General features: G+C 39.9%; 1 protein-coding gene across 2 annotated transcripts in view; it reads left to right on the top strand.

Annotated features, from left to right (window-relative positions):
• Nucleotides 1–215: 215 nt before the first annotated feature.
• SGK2 (serum/glucocorticoid regulated kinase 2) overlaps nt 216–6,000 on the top strand; it is a 50,912-nt gene continuing 45,127 nt past the window's right edge. For both annotated transcript variants that reach the window (XM_020801122.3, XM_020801117.3), the window contains exon 1: nt 216–1,657. The gene's annotated coding sequence lies outside the window, so the exon portion shown is untranslated. The remainder of the gene's footprint in view (nt 1,658–6,000) is intronic.

Below are 6,000 nucleotides of genomic sequence, written 5' to 3'. Positions count from 1 at the left end.
TTTATTATTATTATTATTATTATTATTATTATTATTATTATTATTATTATTATTATTATTATTATTATTAGTAGTAGTAGTAGTAGTAGTAGTAGTAGTAGTAGTAGTAGTAGTAGCAGTAGCAGTAGCAGTAGTAGCAGTAGTAGTAGTAGTCGTCGTCATAGTTGTCGTCATCGTAGTAGTAGTAGTAGTTCTTATAAACATAAAGGAACATGAGGAAATAAGGAATAGATGAGTGGGACCTTGTATCCCCACTTCCATAATTCTTCACCATTAGCCATGATGGTTGAAGCTTCAGGCAGTAGGTGTCCAAAATAACTGGAGGACCAAAGCCTCCTCATCACTGGCCTATGGTAAAGGATTAAAAGAAGAAATCAGATACTGTAATCTACAATAGGATTGAATGAGATAATATGGGGTAGCAACATTCAGAGATAACATAAATTTCCAGAGGGTTAGGTACCAAAACAACAAAGAGACATTTGGCACCTAACCAATTTTAATTGGTATGAGCTTTCATGGACTTTCAGTTGAAGTGGGTTGCAATCTACAAAGTTTTATGCCAAATGAAATGTGTGGCTCTTCCAAGTGTCACAGGTCTCTTTGTACTCTTCAGGTGGTACGACCTAAACAACTTTCCAGTGTTTCCTCATGTTACAAGTCTCAGTGCAAGTAAAAAAAAAAAAACTACACACCCAGTGAAATGCTTTGGCCCTTCCTGTTTCCAATGGCACCAGCATACGGGAGCATTCATAAATGTATTCAGACTCTGCATTTCAAAGTGATACAGCTCGTTCTACTACCTCAGGATTTCCCCCTGTCATTAGGAAGCATGTGTAGTGCAAGATTTAGAGCATGCCAGAAGTTTGGGAGATTTTACTGATGGCTCATCATCAGTAAAATCCCTTTAGGCACAAGACGCCCTAACTAACTGAAGCTCGTGGGCTTGTTTGTGGTAGTGGTTTACCTTATATTATTCATTACTTGTCAAACTGAGGCTTTTAACCTTTCTCAGAAAAAAAAATTCTCTGTGTTTGTAACCAAACTGCATGGCTTCTTTTAGAGAAGGAGGAGCAGATGAGTGAGGGGAAAGCGCAAAGGGTGTGAGACACAAAGCAGCAGCACAGTAAAGCAAAAATCTGTTGGCAATCTCCTATACATGATGGGCTACTAACTGGTCATCCTAAGAATGGCTGCCACAACGAATTCATACTGGGCCAATTAACACTCTTCTGTTCTCCGATTGTCACGGCTGCTGGCATTCAAAAGGCAACACATGCCTTAATTACCTCCGCTCAGCCACAGCATGTGATTTGCTTCAGAAAACAGGGCACTTTGTTTTAATAGTTTTAATTTCATCCAGGAGGCTGAGCTGCCCTCTAATCTTCTGTGTGAGGAAAGCTGTCCTCTTCTCCACCACCTCTTTCAATATTTCCAACCCCTCATAGCCAAGAGCAGGGTAATAATTTACTTCCTGGCCTAAGCCACTCCTTCAGAATATTCCTGTGACCTTCAGACTAATTCATAAAAACAGAAACACCCGGTCAGGAGGCAGAGAGGGGAAAACGAAGAAGACCTCTGTAGTTAAAAGATGACATTCTTCCGCTTCTCGAGAGACACCGGGAGTTCAACTTTATACAACAGCCTCCTATAACAGGTGAAGTTCAGATCTGCATGTTTATTTGATATTCAGATTCTGTTAAAGAAGCACTAAGAAAGCATGTTTTCAGGAAAACTGGTAACACTGTGGAATGTATGCATAGGAGTGCCTTGGAAAGCGTCTAGTTGTTTGCATTCTTTCCCAATTGCCAGGGATCAGCTTGTTTTACAGTCCAGATCAGATGAGTCCGGATCACAACACTGGTTATGTCCTAAGATATTATTAAGGTAGGATGTTAACTTCTTTCCAGATTAGGTTTGCTTTGAGCTTTTGTGGGCAACAGCCTTGTGCAAAACATTGCTCTGAGAGATCTTTTTAGATATAGGAACCGGTAAATACACTGATTATGCTACTAAATGAAATGCCCAACAAACCGTGTGCTCAATTAGCAGTGCAGAATTTCTTGAACTGGAAACCTAGCACTCGTTTAATGTTCATTCAACAAAGTTTAATGCAGGACAAAGTTGTTGCAGGTATCCCAACAGCCTCAAGTTCCTAATTTTGAGAAAGTAGCATTAAGGGCCGTATAAAAACAGAGCAGATGTTCACAATCAAATGTTTAGGCATAAGTTGGCTCTTGAGCTTTAAGAGTTGTTTCGTTTGTTGTAGACCCCTTCAGAATACTTTATACCTTTAAAAAAATCCCTGGGAAGATTCATCATAAGTTGGAATCAACTTGACAGCATGCAGCTGTTATTAATATTGTTGTTTGTTTTTTAAAGAAGAAGGTTAAAGACTTGGACTGATTGCCAATCAGAAAAAGAAATATAAGCAAAAAAATAGTAGTGATTTTGAATGCATATCATGTGGAACAAGGGATATTTTGGTAAGCAAGAATCAGCAGCGAGATAGTGGTGGCTACAAAAAGAATTGCTGTCTATTGCGCCTGTGTCGCCGATTATATGGAAGATGGTGGGAGACCCTCAGAGACTAATGAGCTAAAGGCAGCAACTGGAATGCATAGTCCCTGAACCTAGATACTGTATGTTTTTTGTGAAGAAGAGAGACCAGCGCTTGGAAGTGTTTGATCTACAACTTTTTGATCTACAATTCTCTTAAAAGCAACTTTCCCAAGTTCTGGCTTGTGTGAAAATGAGTGGCGTCACCTGCAATCTCAGCCGATGTCATGAGTCTTGGCTGTGATGTTGTGAGGTAGAAGTATTAACTGATATTTGGCCAGGAAGGGCAATGGTTGCAGTAGGGTGCTTGGTCTTTGTCAACAGAGAACTTCCTTGTGTGACCAAGAGCTTCTCCTACACCAAGGGGGGAGCACTGCTCTCAGCAGTTGGTGAAAAGATAGTGCAGACAAGGCTTCACATATTGAAGACAGAAGGTATGGAAGAGGGTTGCAATAGTTACTTTGTATAGAATGGTCGTCTCTTTCCCTTGCTTATTTCTATAGGATTGTTCTTCATGGACCACGCAGCCACCCATTGTTGGACTGGGAAGTGCTGTTGGATGTTTGTGTCTGAAATGCCAGGGGGAGGTATTATAATCTTAAACACAGAACAGTGGGCAGTTTGGTCCAATTCCTTTGTGTCAGGGAACACGACAGAGACAAACTGTTTTTTGCTAAGTGTTATGACCATGCTCTCAAATGTATAACTCTAGGCAATGTATCTTGTTCTATTATACTCTCTCTCTGTGAGGTTTATGTACTTTTTGTGCTATACTAGATTGTGTGCTGATTTGTGTCATGTTCTATACTCTGTTATGATGGTCTGGGAGGTGCATAAAAGCAATGGAAAGTTGTAATTTTATTTTTTTCTGTTTCCCTCTTCATTTTGTTAAATGCAAGTTTAAATGTTGTGGAATCAGGGCTCAGAGGGTCAAAGCTCTTAGACATTCTGAATAACAGGGACTGTTGTATGTGGCCTGCGTAACTTGTTAGCCACCTAGAGAGTGCTTTAATCACTATGGGGTGGTATATAAGCAGGACACTTTTTTTGCCTTGCACAGTCACCATTCTGTTTATCACTGTCCAGCTGAAACATGAGGAAATGTCACATAACCTGTATCTTTATTTCATATATTCTGTCCTATCTTCTGGCCATGGTGTGGCTTACAGTTTTCAACAGAAAGTTTAAGTAAAATATCGAGCAGCTGGGGGAGGGTGGGAGTTGGCAGTTACGTAGAATTATGTAAAATTTGTTTAACCCAGCTATCATTCACCAGGGGCAGGGGAACATTGAGTTACTTGTGGGATATTTCTTGAGCTCAGCAGCAATTCCAGGTCTCTTTGTGACCAGCACATCACTTGATCTTTTTTGGGGTGCAGTTTGACTGGAAAAGAGTGTGTTACTCTGTGTACTGTATCTGTGGGTGTGGTTATGAGTTTTGCCAGTTAAGTGTGTGACCCAGAAACCCTGCATATTTCATCTTAAAATCCTTATTGTCGCTAACCAAGCTTTAAGAGAGCCATTTCACCATTTTAGAATGGAAGGGGAACATTTTAATATCTGAGAAGCCACCAGATGATAATGTCATGGAAGAAACAGCATGGCCTGCTGGTGGCAATCAGCTTCAGGTGCTGATGTTTCCATCACTTCTGTTAGCAGCCAAGTCGAAAAGAGGAGGGGGGGAAAACACCTGCTATATGTTTTCTGCTTCGATTTTCTGCTTCTGAAGTGACCTGCTTCAGAAAATTCAAGTGAGAAGAATGTATTGAAACCCTAGTGGGATCTCCTTTGTCTTTTCTATTTTGCTTTCAGGTGGATAATGTCCATTGAATAGAAAGAATGGAGAAGAACTTTATAGTGAATGCAGAACTCAGCAATAAGTTGGTTTTGCTGTCATGTAATGTCTGAAACAACTTGACTCATAGGGCTGGCTGGAGCCACTAAAAATTTTGTATGCAAATTCTGGCCTTTTCTGTCCAGAACTATCTCTGCACTGAAAGAATCTTGGCTGCTTAATACTTAATTGTGCTCTTTAATGATTAAACAACCTAGTTCTTCTTTTGGCTGTGGATACTATGAGGGAATCAAAAGGCATGGAACACATTGATTCTCACACTTGTTACCATGTTGTGTGCAGTACAGTCTATCAGCCTACAGGACAATATGTACAGATAGGATAATTTACAGCCCAGTTCTGCTAATTCATTCTGACAAATGTTCTGATGCAGGATACAGAAATATGAACTTCTTGGGCAGAGAATACATAGTCTTTTTATGCACCCCTTAACTATTTATGAACAATTTGAGAAATATCTGGTATCTGTTAACATTTGTAGCTCAGCCCTCCCCTGCTCTCTTCCTCCCCCTTTAGAATTATGCAACTGAAGTTTATTTTGGTTTTTTCATTTTAATTTTACCTTCAAGCTGTGCTGACTCAGTGGTTCTCAGAGTTGTAATCCAAAAAAATTAACTTTTCCAAGCTCTTATTCTCTTCATCTCATATAATTTTGTAACAAGGGAAAAGGTTTTTCTCCCCATTCTTCCAGTTTATCATGAAAGAATGCAGTTTAACAGGATGCCTGTCCATATTGCACTTTGGAAGCTGTATTACACTTTTAAAATCCTTTTAAATACTGTAGTTTCTTTCAAGAACTAAAAATACAACCCCCGTGCTGAAGTTTGTAATCCACAACACTCTCTCTCTCTCTCTCTCTCTCTCTGTGTGTGTTTCCTTTGCTAATTGGTTGCAAATTGGAAACTTGTTACTGAGAAGCAAAGATGAACTTAAGGGGAAGTGTTGGCCTGTGCTAGACTCCATTCCCTGCAACAAAAATAAACTAGATTTCTGGAGGAGACAAGAAAACACAGGAGGTTGAGAATCCAGATGGAACATTTGTTTTCTGTCAATGTTTTTATTGAGAAAAGCCTTGTGCCATGTGGATTGGAGGGGGAATAGGGACAGCAGCACTAAACCAGGTGTATTTTGGGAAACAAACACTCCCTCTGAATAAGTTCAAAGAGGATAAACTAAAGCTAACCCAAAGTCATCCAGTGTACTTCATGACTAAGTAAAGTTTGAACCCAGGCCAAGTTTGATTTTAGCCACCTCACAGTAGGTCTCTCTAGTTTACAACATGATTATGTACTGTTTTGTTCTCAGTTGTTGACCTCGGTCTTCTGTTTGCCTTCTGATATTTCCCTGGCTGGTTATGTAAGCCGGGGAAGGGCAAAAAGGTGGCTTACCTAGTGCTTACTTGTTATTGGGACACTTGTAATGAATCCTGCACTGGATGGACAAAGCTGGATCTGATTCTACAAGGCCTTCTCAGGCAAGAGTGAATTTCATGCAGAATTTGGGAAATGGTTTAGCAGTAAGTAAAGCATTGCTGTTGTGTTCAAAAACATGCATCATTGCAGTGCTCCATGCTTTTACAGTATTTT

The sequence above is a fragment of the Pogona vitticeps genome, chromosome 4 (genome assembly GCF_051106095.1).
Source record: "Pogona vitticeps strain Pit_001003342236 chromosome 4, PviZW2.1, whole genome shotgun sequence".
Lineage (NCBI taxonomy): Eukaryota > Metazoa > Chordata > Lepidosauria > Squamata > Agamidae > Pogona > Pogona vitticeps.
The sequence above is the reverse complement of the archived record's forward strand: the minus strand, read 5'-3'. Positions and strand labels throughout refer to the sequence as shown.